Below are 23,262 nucleotides of genomic sequence, written 5' to 3'. Positions count from 1 at the left end.
TGAATTGGCTTTCTGACATCGAATTTTAATCCAAATTCTGTAATTCTGTGGGAGAGAGGACTGTTTCTGATTCTTTCTTTTGTGGTGAGTTCTTCTAGTCATTTTGTTCTGTGCAGAGTAGTTAAAAATCAGTTGTAATTATTAGAAGCACAAAGTCTTCTCTCTGTAGCATTCTAGCTGTTCTAACTTTAAATCTCAGGTCGATTTCGTAGGTTTTCAGAATGATTTGAAAGTCATCTAGGTAAGTTGGTGGGGACGGGTGTCTTGGGGACCCTACTCTTCTGCCATCTTGTCCCCCACACACACATTTTCTTTATTAATTAGTCTTTCAATGGATACTTGGGATGTTTACATATCCGGGCTATTATAAAAAAACATAGGAGTGCATATACCATTTTTGAATTCATATAAATAAAACTTTTTTTGCACAGAAAAGGAAACTACCAACAAAACAAAAGGTGAAGTATAATGGGAGAAGATATTGCAAATGATATTTCCAATAAGGGGTTGATGTCCAAAATACATAAAGGCCTTGCATAACTGAAACCCAAAGAAACACAAATAATACATTAAAAAATGGGTAGAGGACCTGAATCAACATTTATCTCAAAAGACATGTCAGGTGGGCAGCAAACACGTGAAAAGATGCTCAGTATCACTATCATGGATATGTAAATTAAAACTAAATATGACTGAAATAAGTCAATCGGAGAAAGACAAACATTATATGGTCTCATTCATTTGGGGAATATAAAAAATAGTGAAAGGGAATAAAAGGGAAAGGAGAAAAATGAGTGGGAAATATCAGAAAGGGAGACAGAACATGAAAGACTCTTAACTGAGAAACGAACTAGGGGTGGTGGAAGGGGAGGTGGGTGGGGGTGACTGGGTGACGGGCACTGAGGTGGGCACTTGACGGGATGAGCACTGGGTGTTATTATATGTGTTGGCAAATTGAACACCAATAAAAATAAATTTACTAAAAAAATAAAGAGGAGCATTTAAAAAAAACTAAATAAGATAACACTATACCAGTCATAATAGCTAAAATAAAAAAGACATTAAAATAAGAAATGTGGGTGAGGATGTGAAGAAAACGGAACCCTCATGCACTGTTGATGGGATGTATTTCATAATACCACTATGGAAATCAGTATAGAAGCTCTGCCCCAAAATACAGAAATATCAGTATTTCCACTATTGAAAATTAATCCAAAGAAAAGAAAACCATTTATTCAAGCTTTTATTTTTTACAGACTTATGTCTTTACTTATTTGAGAGAGATAGAGAGAGGAGAGAGAGAGAAAGAGAGAGAGAGAGAGAGAGAGAGAGAGAAAGTGAGCATGAGTGAGAGGAGGGGCAGAGGGACAGAGACTCTTAAGGAGGCTCCACACCAGACATGGAGACTGACATGGGGCTCAATCTCAGGATCCTGAGAATAAGACTGGAGCCAAAATCAAGAATTGGACACTGAACTAACTAACCTACCTAGGCCCCCCTCTATTCTTTCATTTAAAAAAAAATATTGTATTTATTTATTCATGAGAGACACAGAAAGAGAGAGAGAGAGGCAGAGACACAGGCAGAGGGAAAAGCAGGCTCCATGCAGGGAGCCTGATGTGGGTCTCAATCCTGGGACTCCAGGATCACACCCTGAGTCAAAGGCAGACACTTAACTGATGAGCCACCAAGGCATCCCCCTCTAGTTCTTTCAATAAGAACTTTTTAAAGCCAGTATATAGTAGAAACACAACTGAAAAGTAGACGAGAGAGATAGAAAAGAAATATCCTTCACAATAAATAAAGAGCATTATCAATGTTCCTCTACAGATGTCCCAAGGGAGGCATAGCTGTCCACGTGCTCAAGAGCACTCCCCATTATTGTGCAGAGTAACCAGATTGCGTTCATGTGATGATATCAAACCAAATATGTACTGGCTCTGCTAAGTTCAAGATCTATAGTTTTTGCCCTAAATGAAGTGGGTTTAAGGGATCTGGCTGTGCCGGATCCCATAACCAAAGTAGATAGCAAATCCAACCAGGACCCAGGAACCAAGTAGAGCCCAAGTGCCAGCTGTCATCTGCATCATAAGGTAAATATTCAAAAAGATGCTCAGGAGCGGGAGGAGAGGCAGACCAGGTACCTTAAAGTGAATGGGAGAGGAGCTCTGTGGCTGCCTCCAGATGACCCCAGTCATCCCAGTGATGAGCACCAGAAGCAGCACAACTACTGTGATCCACACTGGGTCTCCAGAAAGCAGAACTGGCCACCGGGCCAGCACCAGACAGAGAAGAGTCAGCAGCAGAACAAGCAGTGAGGAGCAAACAGAGACAACCCAGCCAGAGAGTGCAGTGGGGGTGGGATTGCCTGGAAAAAATAGTGCCTGCAGAGTCAAACTCTCAGCTGCAGGTCTGTTCTCCTCCTGCACGTCTGCTTCATTTCCCTCACTCTCCTCCTGCACCTGTGCTTCATTTCCCTTATTCTCCTCTTGCACCTGTGCTTCATTTCCCTCATTCTCTTCCTGCACCTGCACTTCATTTCCCTCATTCTCTCCAAGTACCTCTGCTTCTTTTCCCCCATTCTTCCTTTCAGGCTGATACCTGAGGATGAGAACAATAAAAGCCAGCAGAGTGAAAACTAACAAGACCCCAGTTGACCTGAGGTCCAAGAGATCAGTGAATCCAAGGAAGAATGTCATGATTGTTGCAACTATGAAAATGATCATGGTAGCCAGAATGGGCATATATGTGCCGGTTTGGATCCTGGTAAGGACAGGGAATAGGAGGCCATCCTTTGCCATCATGTATACCTGTTGACGTATGTAGAACATGTTGCCAAAGACTTTGGTAGAAAGACAACAGAAAAATCCAAAGTTTACAAAGTGGTAGGCAGGGGCCCAGCCAATATGGAGAAATGCCTCAGGCAAGGTGCTCCCAGGTTGAAGTTGGTAGTAAGGCACCATAAGTGTAAGTGCCGCAGACACACCAAAATACACCAAAAAGCAGATAAACAGTGAAATCATAATGCTTTTGGGGATTGAACACTTGGGATTCTGGGCTAATTCAACCCTGGTAACAATAATGTTGAAACCTGTAAAAGCAAAGACACAGGTAGCTGATCCACGGAGAATCCCCTGGAAGCCAAAAGGCACAAGTCCTCCAGAGCCCAGAAGGCCCAAGCTAGAGGTGTCATTGAGTCCAGCCTTTATGTAGTCATCTTCTGTGAGCTTCCAGTTGTGCAGGTCCCCCTTCAGGAAGCCAGAGATGATGACAAAACCAAGAACCAATACTTTCATCAAAGTGAGCATTTTGGTAACCAGTGAAAGCTGCCTAATGTTTCTAGTCAGCAATTCCATGAGCAACAAAAGAAAGGACATAACAATGAAGCCTAGAATTTCTACAAAAACACCAGGAGCTTGTGGTAAAAAAGTCTCCTGCAAGGTCAGGGAGAACTTGTTCCCAAAAAGATTGTCAAAGAATAAGGTCCAGGCCCAGATCCTAACGCCCGTACGAGCAAAAGTGATGAGGATGAGGAACCAGCCACTGATGAAAGCCCAGAGTTCACCTACAGTGACATAGCTGTAGAGATATACGGAGCCAGAATGGGGAACCCGAGCACTAATCTCTCCATAGCACAGCCCAGCCAACACTGAAGTTAGGCCAGCCACCAAAATGGAAATCACTAAAGATGGTCCTGCTTGATCTCTAGCCACCTCCCCAACCAAAATATATACACTTGCACCCAGGGTGTTGCCCACACCGAGGACCACTAAATCCAGAGTGCTCAAGCTTCTAGCAGGGGCAGTCTCAGCCACAGGTAGCTCCAGTGGATGTTTGCGCACCAGCTTTTTACCAAATCTTCGGAGTGCCTGGCACAGCATTCTAGCTAGAGTTGTAGCAATCCCGGGGAGCTGTGAGTCTCAGATCAGGTTCAGTGAAGCTGCGTTAAGCCCAGTTGGGTTGGGGATGCCTCAATTGGTTGCTCAGTCTTCAAAGCTGCTGCTTCATATTTCCTCTGGTATGTGGTGACCCTTCATAATGCCTAAAACAGAATAGACAATAAATATTTACTGACTCCATTTTTCAACCCACCAACCAAAGCTCAGAAACCACATCACATATTGCAGCCCAAATATCACAGAAAGTGACACCAAAGGACATCATAGAAAGATCAACTCAGTTTTCCTCCACAGAAAAAGTACCAAATACCTCTCAACATTCTTCTTTTTTACACACCACATGACATAATCCCATTTGGGTTCATCAAATTCCTGTAGCTTCATGTACTAATTAACCTGTAAGACACAGCAGGGCATGAATAAATTACACACTGGATGTGTGTGCAGTGCTTGAACATGAATTATGACACATAAAATCAGGGACTAGTGGGCCTCATTGCAATTACAGACTCATTTTTAAAAAATCATCTGAGTTTAATATACAAATAGAGATCCTTCAGTCTTACAACACTTAGCCCCAAAACCAGATGGTCAGGATAGACAGGGATTTGGTCCCCTTTATCCTCATTCTGCCTCATCCATTCAGCTGTACTGATGCCCAAGAATGTACAGTCCACCCCTTCCCATTACCTACCTAGGCCCACAGGTGTCCTGTGAACAGAGAGGAAGAGGGAGGAAGGGGCAAGACCTTCATAACCACCTGCAAAAAGGAAAGGACCAGGATTCCTGGGAAGGTAACACTAGAGAAATGGGGGCAGTACCACCCTAGGTCCAGGACTGAGAAGTGAGAAGAGCCAGGAAGGTGGTTTTGTGAATTCTGACATTCAATACACCTCGCCTAAACCAACTACTCAAAAACTCACTCAACTTTTATGTGCACATTTATGAGGATGTGATGAATAGGGAGAAAAGAAGTAAGTCACCTAGCTCAACAGCTCACAACCAAAACAATTCCTCAGACTCCCCACTCTCTGGGTTCCAAAAGAGAAGGTGAGCTGACTTCTGCAGACAGTCTCCTCACTGGCCAGTGCTTTATAAACATCCTGCACCATCTGTGATGGCAGCTGCCAGGGGCCTGGAGACCCTGCCCTGCTCTGTGAGTAGGTATTAAAGCATTTGAGTGTAACTGTCTATTAATTTGTCACATGGAGTTTTTCTAACTCCCACGAACCATTGTCTGAAAATATTAAATATATTTTCTCAATGAACAAATGCTACATATGGTTCATCCTACCCTCTCCTTCCCTGCTGCTATTCAAATGGTCCTCTCCCCAAGGGGAACAAGGCTTTGGGTGACAAATTCACAGCAATGTCCGGAAATGAGTAGTGGAGAACACAGCAGACAGTGATGCAGCCCCTTTTCTCCACCTTACTGAAGCTTTGGTTTTGAGAGAAGATTACAAAATATTGTCAGAGATTTTAAAGACATAAAGATGAAGTCAAAATTGAAAAGTCTTCTCTATGGATGATCAAAAGGAACTTTTGGGTTATGGGTCAGACCTTCTGTCTATAAATCCATGTAGACTCCTTGTTTGCGACTCACCAGCTCCAATGTTATGATTTACCAATCAGTAGGTGAGATACATAAGGCAGGTCAGCTCTTCCCTGATAGAACATTTCTACAGTATCAATGTACTTGTCCTTCTAGTCTCATCCCCTGCTCAGTTCCTACCCGAGCTGCAAAATTCTACACTCACCCTGTTCCCTTGCCTCTAATGCCCTCTTGGTCCTTTCGCTTAGCTATCCCCACTTCATTTTCAGTTCTCAGCTCAAGAGTGCTTTCCCAAGAAGCCTCCCTTGACCCTTGTGGTGCCCTCCCTATGTACTCTCATAGCACACAGGATCCCCCATGTGCCATTGATCCTAATGTGCCAGAATTCCAGATCAGCCTCCTGTCTCCGCCAATAAACTGTGAGTTAGATGATCAAGAAGTATTTGTGGAACAAATGACCACACTGAGAAGAAAACCTAAAAGAGAGCATAATCCAGAATTCCTGCCTACATGACTTTGAGATAGCTACTTTGTAGCCATGCAAACCTTAAAAACCTTGCTCAGTAAATATGTAGATGGTATTACCTTCCTTGTAGAAGTCCATGAAAGTGAAAAGTGTGTAGGGAACATCACCTGTGACAAAACCTTCACTGCATGTCATTCATAGCAGGAATGAGCCATACAAGGTGATAAAGAATTGTTTGCCTTTGAGGACACTTTTTTTTTTAACATTTGATAACATTTCAATCTCCTACTTCAAATATTTGGTATTATTTTTTCAGCAATTTTTCCTAAAAAAATAAATTTACAAAAATGATGAAGCACAAAGTATATTCATACTGTACCTATAAATACAGAGACATAATTGCAAAACAAAGCACATTTTTTCCTGTAATCATAAAAACTACCCTCCATTATGACAAATTGGTCACTAGTTTTTGATTTGACAGTCCTCACTGTCTGGCACTGATAGTGTTCCTCTTGACACCTGCAGCTTCCAGCCTGCTCTGTTGAGGACACTTTCTTTTAAAATATCGGGCTGTCTTAGATTATAGGCAACCAACTACCTATGCCTAGTTGGAGAATCCCTACTTTTTGAAAGGCATCATGATCAGGCTGTATAACCTAGGTATAATGTCCGAAGGCTGAGGTCCTCACTTCAGGAGACAGAGGAGGCCTACCAGAGACATCTGGGTAATATTTATAAATTTCATATTCTCTCCCTCTGGAGATATTATTCCACTCATACTTCACATGACTGCTCTCCAGTCCACCTGACAAGAACCATCCACCTGACAAGAAATTGTCGTCAGTTTCAAAGGGAATAAATTGTAAAAGCTTCCTTCGCAGAAAGACAGCACAATTTAGTGTCTAGGAGTAAGGCTCTGCAGGTAGACTGTTCAGTTTCAAAACTCAACTCAACCTCACACCCAGGCGGCAAATTAGTTCACCTCTTGGGGCTTTAGTTTCCACAACAGTCAAATGGGAGAAAAAGTGAATCCCTCATCGGGTAGTTGTGAGGTGTAAGTGAAATGATGCCTGTGAGATATGTAGCTGACTGCCTAGCACATGCCCAGCACACAATATGGACTTAATATCATCTACCTCAAATGTAAAATTGAAAATGATCCAAAGTCCCCAAACAATATAATAAATTAGTCTTTATAGATATCTAGCCCAAAATCACCTGCTAAAACTGAAGCCTGTTAGCTACCCCTCACGAGACATGGAAAGAGTTTTATTCCAAATAATTTGCCTTGAAAGCTAAGGACTCTAATTTGATATTCTCATTCATTTTGTTACTAAACACTTGGAGGTCCAGGCTTACTGAGTCAGACCAGGCATTGAAAACAAGCAATAATAGTGATAATGATAATAATAAATAATATCATCGTTGTCTACAGATGCCTCATCTTATTTCTGGAAGAGACAGTGCCTGGTACTGTAGTGATAAGAATAATGATCATTATGACACAAAATCTGGATGTGAATCCTGGACCTTTCACTTGGCTACATAAACTATAGTGATTTGCTTAACATTTATGCCTCAGTTACCTCATCTAGAAGAAAACTACTTGACTGGCCTCCCTGGCTCAGCTTGAGAATTCAGTGAGAAGATACAAACCATAATGAACTGCTGTGGGGGTGTCACTTGTGCCACCATTCTTAAGCACAATCTTAGTGGAATTAAGAACACACACACACACACACACACACACACACACACAATTGGGCACTATAGTTGTTGAATGGGTAAATGTATCTAAATATACATGTAGAGCATGGATTGGAAGAACATTGTTAACTACACCAAAGCAAGGTCCTCCAGTAAGGAGGGGAAACAAGAATAGAGGTAAGGATGAAAAAGGAAAATAAAATGAACTGAAAAGGGGCCTGACAAGAAGTGATGGTGCGAAGATGCCATGACTGAGGAAGAGACTGACCACACTCTGTTCACTGCAGGTTCAATACAGGGATTGCAGGAGATAATGTTATGAGAGGACCGAGTACAGGGGCTAATAAATGGTAGGCAGTCAGTAGATTTAAGTTGAAGAGGAGCCAGAGGGCAGCCCTGGTGGTGCAGCGGTTTAGCACCGCCTGAAGCCCGTGGTGTGATCCTGGAGATCCGGGATTGAGTCCCATGTTAGGCTTCCTGCATGGAGCCTGCTTCTCCCTCTGCCTGTGTCTCTGCCTTTCTCTCACTCTCTCTGAATAAATAAATAAATAAATCTTTAAATAAATCTTAAATAAATAAATAAATAAATAAATCTTTAAAAAAAGAAAAAAAAAAAAAGAAGAGGAGCCAGAATTATATAATCTGGATATGGAGAATGGAGATACAAAGATATGTATGTAGAATATGGAGAATACAAAGAAGGAATACCTACTAGAAAGAGGATGAAAAACAAGGGAAGATGGGGCACCCCTCCTACTAGTTTCTTCTGAACTCCTTTTCCTTTTCCCAATTCCTCTTTCTCCTTCAGGTCCTTCAGCTGTCCTTGGAGGCTCCTGTAGTTGGTACTAAGAATGGTTGTACTAGGTTTCTCTTTCTGGGGAACTGTCCCCAGCCACCTCCCTCCCAGCTAAGACACGACAGTGGTTCTTCACAGTGCTTGAATCACACCACCCCATGAGGTTAGTCACCTCAAAAAAATATCATACACTCTTCTAAAGTCCATATCATAGACCTTGAGCAGGAATCCCAGAGGATCATCTGAATGGCAGGGTCAGAAAGGGCTAATACTTTTCATAATTTCTGTTTCCCTCAATTGTGTTGTGCAGGGTGGTCCATGCTCCCTTTCCAATTTACTGAAGATGAAGGAAAGTGGCTTACAGACTAAAAGAGGAAGATGCCAGAGAAGCAGTTCAAAGAACAAAGCATCTGAAAATCAAATAATTACATGACTCCAAGAGGTTAAGGCCTAACAAGTACATGAACAAGCAATCTTTTCTTTAAAGATTTATTTATTTATTTATTCATGAGAGACACAGAGAAAGAGAGAGACAGAGACACAGGCAGAGGGAGAAGCAGGCTCCATGCAGGGAGGCAGACATAGGACCAGATCCCGGGTCTCCAGGATCACGCCCTGGGCCAAACGCAGCACTAAACCGATGAGCCACCTGGGCTGCCTAATGAACAAGCAATCTTATAGAAAAGAAAACAAACCCATGATTGGGAATCCTGAGTGAGCCTACTACAAATCCACCCTATAACAACACAGAGAAAGATCATCCTCAAATGCCATATCTAGAAATGCTCTTTCTCCATGCAATAATCTGAGTATTCTAATGGTTTAAGTTCAGGCCAGATCTCCGAATCAGCTGGTCAGAGTCCCACCCTTATTCTTCCCTGACCATCAGGCCCATCACCTCCTTTCTAATTCAGCTCTTACATCCTGACTTACCCTTCCTGGGATGAGCCTGTGGCCTGGGTATCTGCCCTGTTAGGGTTACTCCCCTCATTCCTTCTGTCTATTCTTGGCACTATAGATCTTCTTAACATTATTCTAAAGGCTTTCCCCAACATCTAGAAAGCCGTTCTTAAGCCATTCTGACTGATCCCCATTACCAACCTTCCTCCCCTTTTATTGTCCATCCTGATGCTCAGCTAAAACTAATTTTCTATTTCTGTCAGCTAGTGTTCTAGATGTCTCCTTAAATACTTTTATAGTCTAAAGCATCCAGAAGGCTAGGCCAGGGTCCATATACATCTTCCTACTTCTAAATTATACATTCTTATCCCCAGTTCTCACTCCCCAGGAGAAGGTTATGCCAAGCAACCATAAAAAGAATTTAGGGCAGAGAAAATGAATGTATGAAAATACTTATTGACTCTTGTTATCTTGAGATTCCTAGAAGGTTCTGCTTTTGCTGTTGTTTTGGAAAGAAACAGTCAAACTGGGGTATAAGCAGGAGAGTTAAACATATACCATCATCTATTCCAAGTGAATATCCTGAGGACATTTCCTAGGTCTGTGAATATCAGTGAAATTAGAAAATAGTCTCTCAATAGTTGTTTTTGCTTTTGTTTCTCTTGCCTTCGTGGATGTATCTTGCAAGAAGTTACTGTGGCCAAGTTCAAAAGGGGTGTTGCCTGTGTTCTCCTCTAGATTTTGATGGAATCTTGTCTCACATTTAGATCCATCATCCATTTTCAGTCTATCCTTGTGTATGGTGCAAGAGAGTGTTCTAGTTTCATTCTTCTGCATGTGGATGTCCAATTTTCCCAGCACCACTTATTGAAGAGACTGTCTTTTTTTCCAGTGGATAGTCTTCCCTACTTTGTCGAATATTAGTTGACCATAAAGTTGAGGGTCCACTTCTGAGTTCTCTATTCTGTTCCATTCATCTATGTATCTGTTTCTGTGACAGTACCACACTGTCTTGATGACCACAGCTTTGTAGTACAACCTGAAATTTAACATTGTGATGCCCTAGATATGGTTTTCTTTTTTAAAATTTCTCTGGCTATTCGGTGTCTTTTCTGATTCCACAGAAACCTTAAAATAATTTGTTCCAACTCTGAAGAAAGTCCATGGTATTTTGATAGGGATTGCATTAAACGTGTAAATTGCCCTGGGTAACATTGACATTTTCACAATATTAATTCTGCCAATCCTTGAGCATGGAATATTTTTCCATCTCTTTGTGTCTTCCTCAATTTCTTTCAGAAGTGTTCTGTAGTTTTTAGGGTGTAGATCCTTTACTTCTTTGGTTAGGTTTATTCCTAGGTATCTTATACTTTTGGGTGCAATTTTAAATGGGATTGACTCCTTAATTTCTCTTTCTTCAGTCTCATTGTTAGTGTATAGAAATGCCACTGACTTCTGGGCATTGATTTTGTAAACTGCCACACTGCCAAATTGCTGTATGCTGAATGCTTTTTATTTATTTTTGTTGTCTGATTGATGAGGCTAGGACTTCTGGAACTTCACTGAGATAAGAAGCTTTTGCACAGCAAAGGATACAGTCAACAAAACTCAAAGACAGCCTACAGAATGGGAGAAGATATTTGCAAATGACATATCAGATAAAGGGGTAGTTTCCAAGATCTATAAAGAACTTATTAAACTCAACACCGAAGAAACAAACAATCCAATCATGAAATGGGCAAAAGACAGGAAGAGAAATCTCACAGAGGAAGACATAGACATGGCCAACACGCACATGAGAAAATGTTCTGCATCACTTGCCATCAGGGAAATACAAATCAAAACCACAATGAGATACCACCTCACACCAGTGAGAATGGGGAAAATTAACAAGACCGGAAACAACAAATATTGGAGAGGATGTGGAGAAAGGGGAACACTCTTCCACTGTTGCTGGAAATGTAAACTGGTATAGCCACTCTGGAAAACTGTGCGCAGGTTCCTCAAAGAGTTAAAAATAGATCTGCCCTACGACCTAGCTATTGTACTACTGGGGATTTACCCCAAAGATACAGATGCAGTGAAAAACCTAGACCACTGCACCCTGATGTTTATAGCAGCAATGTCCGCAATAGCCAAACTGTGGAAGGAGCCTCGGTGTCTATCGAAAGATGAATGGATGAAGAAGATGTGGTTTATTTATACAACGGAATATTACTCAGCCATTAGAAATGACAAATACCCACCATTTGCTTCAACGTGGATGGAACTGGAGGGTATTATGCTGAGTGAAATAAGTCAATCGGAGAAGGACAAACATTATATGGTTTTATTCATCTGGGGAATATAAAAAAATAGTGAAAGGGAATAAAGGGGAAAGGATAAAAATGAGTGGGAAATATCAGAAAGGGAGACAGAACATGAGAGACTCCTAACTCTGGGAAACGAACTAGGGGTGTTGGAAGGGGAAGTGGGCGGGGTGTGGGGGTGACTGGGTGATGGGCACTGAGGGGGGCACTCAATGGGATGAGCACTGGGTGTTATTCTATATGTTGGCAAATTGAAGACCAATAAAAAATAAATGTATAAAAAAAGAAAATAGTCTCTCCCAAAGGAGGTGATTACTTGGAGGATGTGCTTAAATAATGAAGAAATAAGAGAGCATGAAGCCGGTGTCCATGAATTCCATAATGCCCCTGAGTCCTCCTTCCCTCCTTCCTCTTCCCAGTGTTTCTCTCAGTCTCTGAGCTCCTTTGAAACTCTAAAACAAAACAAAACAAAAGCCCAAGTCCCCATGAAGAACTACTGTCACACCCAACAATTCATGCACTAAATTGCAAGCTGTCTTGAATTCCCAGCCCGCCCCACTCACTCTCCTTTGTCCTGAGGTCATTGTGTTCATTCTTCTGTCCTGAGAAGGGTTCTACCCTCACTCTGGACCTTTCCTTTTCAAAACATTTTCAAGGCAGCAAGATCCACTGGTTCCTGTGGCTGGGTGTTAACACTCCTGACAATCAGGAAGTTGGACTGCTGGCTCCTCCTCAATAGCTTCAGAGATAGTTTCTTTTCTTTTTTTTAATTTATTTTGTCAAACAATTGCCATCATTTTCAGATGTAGTTTTCAATAATTAACCAGTTGTGTATAACACCAAGTGCTCATCACATCACATGTCCTTCTTAGTGTCCACTGCCCAGTTACCCCATCCCCCCAACAACTTCCCCTTCAGGAATTCTCAGTTTGTTTCTCAGAGTTAAGAGCCTCTCATGGTTTGTGTGTCTCTCTCTCTGATTTTTTCCTATTCAGTTCTCTTCCCATCCCTTATGGTCCTCTGCACTATTTCTTAAATTCCACAGATGGGTGAAACCATATGATAGCTGTCAAAGATAGTTTCAACACTGTTTTACTAGAAATTTGATATTTGAAAGGAAGGCTACTGAGGGTGTTAAAGATCTTCAAGTTCTCAAAGTTTCAGAAAAGTGGACTTTCAATGCAACATCTTCAGAGATTATAGCAATCCTCTGTATCCAAGCACAGCTCCTTCGTGATCCCAAAGTGACTAAAAAGTCACTAAAGTCTAAATACTTTAGTCCTTAAAATTTTCAGAGAATGAAAGCTGCAGAGCCAATCAAATCAGTGGCTCTCAAACAAAGAATTATAAATCTTTTTGGATAACTGAACTTCCTCAGAATTTCTGAATTTCTCACTCAAACAGCCCAACAAGTCATGTAGGGAGCAGTCAGGACAACAATACTAGAGGCTTTGAGTTCAGGGTGAGAGCTTTAAATTATAGTTAAGTGTGGTGCATGTGTACACAAACACTTCCAATGTGGGAAACAGGTCAGAATACATACAGAAAGGTAAACAGAGGGAAAGCCACCATGAACACTAGGGCCAAGTCTCATATCCAGGGTAGAAGAAATTACTTAACAACACCAAATGAAGAATAGCACCTTCCCAACTTCACATTCTGGTTGGGCCTTCTCTAGAAGTCTATGTCCAATCATCGTCTTTCATTTCTTCATTCAACAAATAAATATACTGCTCTCTATTTATTCAACAGTCCAGATAATGCAAACAAAAACAAAAACAACCCTCCACTCAAGTAGCTAACATTTCTGCACTAGGAAGCAAACATTAAACAAATAAGTAATAAGGATATATATCGTGTTGGACTTGTGATCCGTGCTTCAGAGAAAAGGAAAGCAAGCAAATGTTAGTATGTGTTCAGAGTGGGTGTTGTGACTTTAAAATGGATGGTCCAACCCAAGTCTCATATACACACTGTTGTGAAGTCATCACCATCATTTATCTCCAGAACTTGTTCATCTTTCTCAGCTGAAATTATGTACCCATTAAAAAATAACTCCCCATTCTTCTCTCCCTGGAGCTCCTGGCAACAAACATTCTACTTTCTGTCTCTCTGACTTCGACTACTCTACCTACCTCATATAAGTAGAATTCTACAATACTGGCCTTTTGTGATCTGCTTATTCCTACTTAACATAATGTCTCAAGGTTCATCCACATTGTAACATATAGAGAACTAATTCTTCTTTTAGGCTGACTAATATCTCATTGTGTGTCTATTCCAAATCTTGTTTATCTACTCATCCATTGGTGGTCATGTTGGTTATTTCACATTTTAGAATTTGGGAACAATGCTATTATGAACAAGACACTTGAGTCCCTATTTTCAATTTTGTGGGATATATACACAGAAGTAGGATTGTTGGAACATACCCTAGTTACATTTTTTAAAAGATTTTATTTATTTATCCATCAGAGACACAGAGAGAGGCAGAGACATAGGCAAAGGGAGAAGTAGGTTCCCCGCAGGGAGCTTGTTACAGGACTGAATCCCAGGACCCCAGGGTCATGCCCTGAGAAGGCAGATGCTCAACCGCTGAGCCATGCAGGCTTCCCGCTAGTTGCATATTTAATAATTTTGAAAAATCACCATAATGTTTTCCACCGTGATTGTACCATTTTTCATTTCCACCAGTAACCAGAAGCATCTCAATTCCTCCACGTCCTCTCCAACACTCCTTGTCCTGTTTTTGTTTTCATTTTTTGTTTTTTTTTTTTGGTTTTTTGAATAGCAGTCATCCTAATGGGTGTGAAGTGGTACTTGGATGTCTTTGAGGAATAACAAGGAGTCCTGTGGGTCCAGGACACAGTAAGTGAGGGAGAAGCAGTAGGGGATGAGGTCAGATAGAAAGCAGGAAACCAGATCCTTCTCATAGGGTCTGAGAGTCACTGTGAGGACTTTAGCTGTTACTTTGAGTGTGATGGAAACCCTAGAAAAAGTGAGAGTTTCACATGTTGCCACACTGATATTTAGAACCTTGTCCACACTGGACCTCTATCTGGTAGGTTTCTATCCTTTACAAATGCTGCATATCCTGGGTCAGCCTCTTACCCTACTTCCTGGACCACCCTCCTGGTCCATAAAAGTGGTAACTCTAACCAATGAGATGCTCTCACTTCTCACTCAGATTCACCCAGCAGCCCTTAAAGAGAGTTTCCCTTCCTTAAGGTGTGATAAATCCCTAAATCACATTCTTCTGGGTTGCTACATTGCAAGAGAAAACAAGTTTGAGTTCTCTCCGCCCACCTTCTGGAAAATGATTCTTAGCACAAATCTTAAAAAGACAGACAGACTGAGACAGACACAAACACTCTCAACAAGACATGCAGTTTCCTTCTCTCTATTAAGTCCAAATTTCTAAGATTATATTTACAAGGCTTTCTATTTACTGTTCTACCACTTACTCTTAGTACAATCTTTTCTGTAGCTCTTGCTCAAACAGGACAAATTTTCTACCACACATGCACATGTTGTGGCATTAACACCAGCCCTCACACATACTGTCCCTCTCTGATTAGAACATGCTCTTTCCAAACACTGTTCAACATGACTATCCTTTTGGAAGCTTCTCTGGGCACATCTACAGATAGATATCTGATCTCTCCAATATGCTGTCCTCGTCCTCTGGTCTCCCCTCTTTAATGTCCAGTGGCATAACTCACTAGACTAGAATTTTTTTCTGGGTTAACACCCTGTTAGGAAAAAGCGTAGGAGTATTAGGTGGTGAGGTGGAGCCCAGGAGAAGAGCTTCTGCCTGACGTTGGTTGCAACTTGCCCTTCCTTCCTCAGCTGAAGCCTGAGGTACAAAGAGTTAACTGGCCACAGCCTAGGAAGGACCTTAGGCCCTCCAGCCCAGCTTGGATGTCAGAGATCTGGCACAGAACTGAGGTCCAAGTCTCTTTCACCACAACAAAGTGAAAGTACAAATGAAGTAACCCAAGTCAGTTGAGGCAAAGTACGTTATCGGTGATATTAGTGATTTGCTCCAGTGTCATCCCCTTGATGTGTGACAATTGAACAGACAGACAACACAGAGTTTTATTCCTTTATCTGCTTTACTGTATTTGGAAAATAAGCCACACAATGCTTTAGCATTAGGCAAAATGACATAATACTTAAACTACAATAACTACCTGTAAGGCTAGCCTGTGGAAGGAGTGGGACAATGCTTAATGGATTGAATGCTGTGTAGAATGGGATTTCACTTGTTTCAGGAGGATAGGGAAATATCCATGGAATGCCCTTATACTGAAAGCCCCCAGAGAAAAGAATTTTCTGTACTTGCTACGATTTCTCCTACACTGTCTGCAAATACCTACACAGATGGGTTCTGTATACATCAGGTTGGGTCTAAAGTGTAAAATTAGATGATCTATCAAGTAGAAACCACAAAAAGTTTCTAAGTGAGAAAGACTGGATTCAGTCTATTAAAGATAAGATTTCAACTATGTGTAAATGAATACAAAGGCAAATTACAAATTTGAAAATTTAATCACCACACTGATTATTTGTGCAAAAGAACTCAATCAAAAGCAACATTCTTCTTCCCCCTAAATTATCAACACCATCACCATTACCCCCAAATCATCATACACTCAGTTGTACATAGCAAAACACTGGTGGCAAATAGAGAATTCCCTACTCTGGGAACTTAAAATTAAGGACGTTCTTTTTTTTTTTTTTTTTTTTTTTTTAATTAAGGACGTTCTGTGAACATTTCTTCACCTGCCAAAATAAGGAAGAGATACATAAACTATGAACCAGGAAGGGTTTTCTGCGATCAGAAATGAAAATTTGAGGCAAGGGCGTGTCGAGATCCCAAATTGCTTCCTAGTTGATGAAATAAAAGAGTAGAAGGACCTCATTTCCCAATGTTTGCAAGACTAGTGAGTATGTTCTTTGCACCATTTGTCAGCCTTAAATAGTGTCAGGAAAGAGGAAATAATCACCTCATCTAGGCACTGTCTATAACTGTTTCCCAAGGAAACATCTGTTCAAGCTACATCTTCAGCTTTGGCCATTATCCGGTAAATAGAACCTCTCCTGGACCTTCCTTCCTTGCCCCTCACCAAAAGCACAAAACAAGCTCCACCACAACTTTAGCCAGTAAATCTTATTTGCCCATTTAAAATAGATCCAGTTAAATATTTGCTATAGATATTAGTGCAGATCTTGCCCTACGACCCAGCAATTGCATGGCTGGGGATTTACCCCAAAGATACAGATACAGTGAAACGCTGGGACACCTGCACCCCGATGTTTATAGCAGCGATGTCCACAATAGCCAACTGTGGAAGGATCCTCGGTGTCCATCGAAGGATGAATGGATAAAGACGATGTGGTTTATGTATACAATGGAATATTACTCAGCCATTAGAAATGACAAATACCCACCATTTGCTTCGACGTGGATTGAACTGGAGGGTATTATGCTGAGTGAAATAAGTCAATCGGAGAAGAACAAACATTATATGGTCTCATTCATTTGAGGAATATAAAAAATAGTGAAAGGAATAAAGGGTAAAGGAGGAAAAATGAGTGGGAAATATCAGAAAGGGAGACGGAACATGAGAGACTCCTAAATCTGGGAAACGAACTAGGGGTGGTGGAAGGGAAAGTGAACGGGGGGTGGGGATGACTGGGTGACGGGCACTGAGGGGGGCACTTGATGGGATGAGCACTGGGTGTTATTCTATATGTTGGCAAGTTGAACACCAATAAAAAATAAATTTACAAAAAAATATTAGTGCAGATCTAATGCTAACATATAATGATAATAGTTATTATAATAATAGTAATTATTATTAATATAATAATAATAATTATTATTATTCTCAGTCTTGGTTTGTGCAAAAGTGGAAAAATGAGAGAAACCACTGCAGTAGTAATGAATGTACAACCTCTCCTCTGGAGAAAGGGACGTAAAAATCACATAGCTTCCCTGAAAGGTTGGAAAAGAAGCTGAAGTAACCAAATTCAGCTAAGACATAAAAATATTCTAACTTATCACCCAGGAACCTTCTGAGAGTAACTTTACCAAATCAATCATTTACCAGGTATCCTCTCAACTATTATTTCACTTTGTACTATATTCTGTTTGCAGTTGTTAGAAGTCTTTGTCTCCCTTTCTAATATAAAAGTCGTTAGGGTAGAATCTGCTTCATGTTCTCTCAATAAGGCTAGAAACCCTAATTATCCAAGTAAATATTACTAGGTGCAAACAACTTGAAGGCATGACAGCCCCCAAAGTGTCTGCTAATTAGACCAAGAGGAAATACAGCCACCTCCTCCAACTCATCTACCTACCCTATCACCCTCAGCACCTCCCAACTCCCATCCCAGTCTGGCAGCGGCTGATTTCCAAATTTGTAACATACTTGGTAAAGAAACTGACCATTCCACATAATTTTTGCTTTAACTAAGATTAAAATGAATCCGCTTTCTGGAAGCACATAACACATATCAATTGATAATGGAGAGAAGGAGACCAAGAACTGCTAGAGAGCAAGAGAAAGAAAACCTAGAAATTAACATTTGCCACATGTAATGCAAAAAACAGGGGACATTCATGAATAAGTATTGTCTTGGCTTCTGGTGTTGGCCTACTGCCAACAGTGTACACAGTAACAGTTGAAGACTCCAAGAGTCTTCAAAATTAAAGAGGTGCAAATAAGTTTTGTGATAACAGCCAACTGCCTCTTGGTGACTCAGTGTTTTAATGGCCACTAAGAGGCCACACTTCATGGGACTTTGGTACTCTTTCCACCTACATTCTGATCTGGCCTATAATCCATGACCACCACACTTTTTAAAATTAGATAAGATATGAAAACTATCTTCAGATATTTGAAGGATGGTCAACTGGAAGAAGGATAAGCTTACTCTCTGAAGCTCTAAAGGGAAGAACACAAACACGCAGATACATGATGGGGAATAGTTTTCATATCAACATCCACTCTCAACATTCTTAATAACTTCAGTTGTCTTACAGCTACAAAGCGTCACGGAAACAGGAAGGAAAGACCTCTTTCCAGTGGGGACCTGAGTGATATTAACTGAATGAACAACATTTTGATTTCAAGTTGAAAAACATTTCTACAAATGAAGGCAAAAGGAGGGTTATTCCAGGTGGAGTGAGCAGAGAAAGCAAAGTTTATATTTGTAAAAGTGAAGATTAAACATGTCACCAGTTCAGCAGAGGGATTTGCAGAAGAACAGTGAGACAGTGTAGATTAAGAGCACAAACTCAAGTTTGTAGTACAGATCATTAGAAACCGTGAAACAGTTTTAAACAGAAGAATGACATGACACAAGATATGCTTTGGGAACAGTATTTGGGTGTAGAATGGAACCTAGAGAGAGGAGAATAATTAAGAGGTTATTATGGAACTCTAAATGGGATGTAACAAATGCCTGAAATAGAAAAATGGTGGGAGGTATGATAAGAATAAGTGAAATGCAAGATATGGTGCAGAAATAGAATCACCACTCATTGCACTATCATATCTGTCTCTTTTCTTTATGTTCATATTAAGAAATCACTGTATAAGAGCTGTAGCTTATAGACGTCTACAAGGGCAGGGTGGTGAAGCAGGAAGCAGCTGTGGAGTCACACAGACTGTATTTCTCATTTCAGAACTGTTGCTATGCACAAATTATTTTACTTGGGAGTCTCATTTGCCTAGTCTATAACACGAAGTAATAAAGTGACACTAAAAAATAAAATAAAATAAAATAAAATAAAATAAAATAAAATAAAATAAAATAAAATAAAATTAGATAAGAAAGGCAGGGAGATAACTTTAGTAGCTATAAAAATAGATATCTAGCTCCTTGAGCCTGGAGGAAGAAGCCTCCAAGTCCTTTCTGGTGATGGGTGACCACCTTATCAAACTGGACCTGCTATTCCACAAATTGCACACCAGCGTCTTCTCTAAGAAGATATGAGAAGAGACTTTCTGAAACTCCAGTGAGGGAGCAAGGTAAAACATGAAGAAGGAAGTATCACCCAGTGAAAAATCCTTCATTCATTCCAGGAATATGTCTAAGCATACTATGTGCTAGGCCCTGTGGGAGAGGCAAAGATGAAGAAAGTAAGCTGTGCACCAGGTCAGAAAGGAAAGGAGGGCAGGGCAAACAGTGGGAGGATGCTAGAGGAGAAGCTACAAGGAATAACCTCCCTTAACTCATATTTTGCTCATCAGAGCTGAGAACCTTTCTGTTCTGGAGAAGAACAGAGTGTAGGTCTCCAAATCCCTCTGACCCCAGCAAACATACCTGCTTTTCCCAAACTCACAAGGTAGTGGTCTACACCAGCCAGATCAAAGTCTAGCTCTGGTGCCATGAAATACCCTCTGCTTAAACCCCACAGGGCTTCTGTAGCCAGTGGTGCTCCAAGCCCAGTCTTCTTCCTCTCTGACTCTGTCTCGGTTTTTCTGCCAACTCTATTAACAGCAGAAATCACTTACCCAGGGGCTTTTTCTGCCTCCGAGGAGAAACACTTGGGATGAAAGATCAAGACAAACCCATGGACAAGGAAGGAGCTTGGCCAACCAGAATCAGGCTTGGAGTGGAGCTTAGAGAGGCCCTGATTGAGTTGAGGCCCTGGGGAGGCAAGATCCTGAGGAGGAGGGGCCTCAGGAAGTCTGAGTACTAACCAGGCTGGGCCTCAGGTTGTTGAGGCCAAAGGGCAAAATGGGCCTGGGAAGGAAGTGAAAGTAGGAAGGAGGTGGCTTAGCTGGAATGGTGGAGGAAGACTAGAGGGGGACAATGGAAGACCAGTGTAGCCCTACATGGTGAGGAAGTGGACTAAAGGTTTAAATGGGGCTTTGCTGGTGACTTTGCAGGCAGCAAGATGTGAATGTGGAAGGAAACAAGTTCTCCAGGGTCCTGGGCCTGGAGGAGGTCCTGGCTATTAGAAGGAGGGTGTGGAGAGCTTGGTGGAGTTCAGGGTATGGAAGCCAGTCCCAGATCTCAGCAGTCCTGTGAACAAACACAGAAGCAACCCTCCCGACCCCCAGCTGCCTCTCCCAGAATCTCCTACAGGGTCCTCTAAAACCACCAACCATCCTGGCCCCTCAGCCACGTTTCCAGTGATACCAGGAATAAAACTAGAGAATAGACTCAAGCATCCCCAAAGGGATGTCCTGAGACAGTCACTCAGTGTTCATAGCATGTTCTGAATGAATGTGCATTAAGCCTTGTGCTGGTGGAAGTAAGATATAGTCCCTGCCTATAGATTTCTCTGCTCTAGCCAATCACAATGTAAGGCTTCCAAGACCCTGAAACAGTGAACAGTGAAGGGACCTCATCCTTCCCAGAATGTTAATCTTCAAACAGAGGCAAGACCTCCCAGAGATGGAGAAAGTAAGGCCTATTTAGACACCCAGGGCTGAATGGACACGTGATAGTCCCACAAGCAATGGGTCTCAAGGAAAGTGGAACAACTGCCTCTACTTGATAGTGACAAGATTCATCTAAATCATAAATTATGTGCCTTAAAGACAGAGGTGGAGGTGGAAGGAGGGGAGAGAATGGGAGCAGCAGGTCCCTAAAGGAACAGAGTCTATACTAACTATATAATCACAGACCTTTGAACATAGAGCAGAGAGAACTGCCCCATATCTCGGGAAGAACCTCCACCTGAGGAAAACCTACAGGAAAAATGAGTGGGAAAAATTAGAGATAGAGACAAACCAGGAGAGTCTCCTAACTCTGGGAAACAAACAAAGGGTAGTGGAGCGGGAGGTGGGTGGGGGGATGGGGTAACTGGGTGACAGGAACGGAGGAGGCACTTGATGGGATGAGCACTGGGTGTTATACTATATGATGGCAAATGAGACTTTAATAATAATAATAATAATAATAATAATAATAACCCTACAGATCCCATGGCTCCCGTCCTAACACATCTCCAGGGAGCAGGGACCAGGGGCCCTGACTGAGCACCTCCTGTGTTCCAGGCACTGGGCTGGGGAAGGGGGTGATGATGGCACAGCCTAGACCACAGAGCCAGGATTCCTAGAGGTAAAGGAGCCTGGCAGGATTGGCAGGAGGGCTGAGATGACAGGATAGTAGGGGAGGGGCAGCTGGGTGTGTGACCTGTGTCTGTTCCCAGGGTCCTAGGCAGTCTTTCCTGTCTCAAGCTGGGATTTTCTGAAATGTACCTCTGCTTGATGGAAAGAAAGGCAGGTGCAGAGGAGGGTCTGGGTATCCTGCATCTGGTCTCCAGAGCAATCCCTTCCTCTTCTCCTTATGGTACTCACTGCCTGCTGGGGAGAGGGTGGGAGGTTGGAGGAAAAGCCAAGTTCCACAAATAATCACCAGATAAAGAAATGATCTGGCCCAGGGCTGGGGAAATAGGGAGGATGCATTATTGGTCCATAAAGGCCTCATCAAGGAGGTGCACAACATGGTGAAATCTGTTGGTTCTGTCCATTCCTGGTGATTTCTCTTGAAGACTCTGAACCTTGAAGGGGGAGGAGGGAATAGGGGAGGACACAATAGTGTGAGCCAGAGACAGGCATAGAGATGAGAGACACAGAGATGAGAGAAGCAGGGAGAGCTCTGGAAGGGAGGGTAAAGAGGGACCAGGGATGGGGGAGGTAGCACAGGAGATTGACAGGGGACATGCAAGGGGGAGACACTCACAGGCCCCCGGGGTGAGACTCACACAGATGTGATGGGAAGAGAGACCTTTCAACCCTGACAGTTTGACACAAAGGGGAGGACAGCCAGGAGGAATACCTGAGGGTAGACCCAGTACTGGGAATTCTCAGACCACAGACTATCGGGAGTCAGACAGACACACAGGCTCCCAGACAAACAGATGCATTAGACAGAGGTGAAGGTGAAGGAGGCCAAGATGGAAGAAAGAAGCCAGGGCTGCAGGGAAGAGGTGAGAGAGCAGACACGGAGAGAGAAGGAGGCAGGTGTGCAGCAGGAGGGGGAGCCAGGCCAGGGAGGGGGCTGCAGAGTGGCTCCAGGAGCCTCTGCCCTCCCTCCTGGCTCCTGCTGAGCCCAGGCCCCTCTCAGGAGCTGCTGCTGCTGGATGGGCCCAGAGAGCTGACAGGGCCAGGCTGCTGCCAGGGCTGCCCCAGGCTACCTCCTGTCCCCACCTGGGGGTTCCAGGGGCCCTACATGGATATGGACACTGCCTCCCCTGCCTGCCCCCCATCCAAGAATGCCACCATGAAAGGAGGCCTGAGCTCATCTCTAACGTATCAGATTTCATACAGCCGGACACACAAACAATGGAGAGTGGAGGACAAGGAGAAAGAGAAACTGAGGCAGGCAGGAAAGGGAGGTGACCGGCTCTGGTGAAGGTGCTGGGACAGCCTGGTTAGGGATCTCATGGAGGAAAGGGAGGAGGAAAGGGAGAGAGAGAAGCAGAGACACAGGCAGAGGAAGAAGCAGGCGCCATGCAAGGAGCCTGACATGGGACTCGATCCCGGGTCTCCAGGATCAGGCCCTGGGCCGAAGGTGGCGCTAAACCTCTTGAGCCACCCGGGCTGCCCTTTATGTAAATTTTTTAAAAAGAATAATGTAACACCCATATATCCAGAAATTGC

At 42.5% G+C, this 23,262-nt stretch overlaps 1 pseudogene; it reads right to left on the bottom strand.

Moving 5' to 3' along the window:
- Window positions 1-1,226: 1,226 nt before the first annotated feature.
- On the bottom strand, window positions 1,227-20,336 carry LOC140617390 (cationic amino acid transporter 3 pseudogene; annotated as a pseudogene).
- Window positions 20,337-23,262: the final 2,926 nt, after the last annotated feature.

This window comes from Canis lupus, chromosome 25, assembly GCF_048164855.1.
Source record: "Canis lupus baileyi chromosome 25, mCanLup2.hap1, whole genome shotgun sequence".
Taxonomy (NCBI): Eukaryota; Metazoa; Chordata; class Mammalia; order Carnivora; family Canidae; genus Canis; species Canis lupus.
Note: the sequence above shows the minus strand (reverse complement) of the source record. Positions and strands in the feature narration are given on the sequence as shown.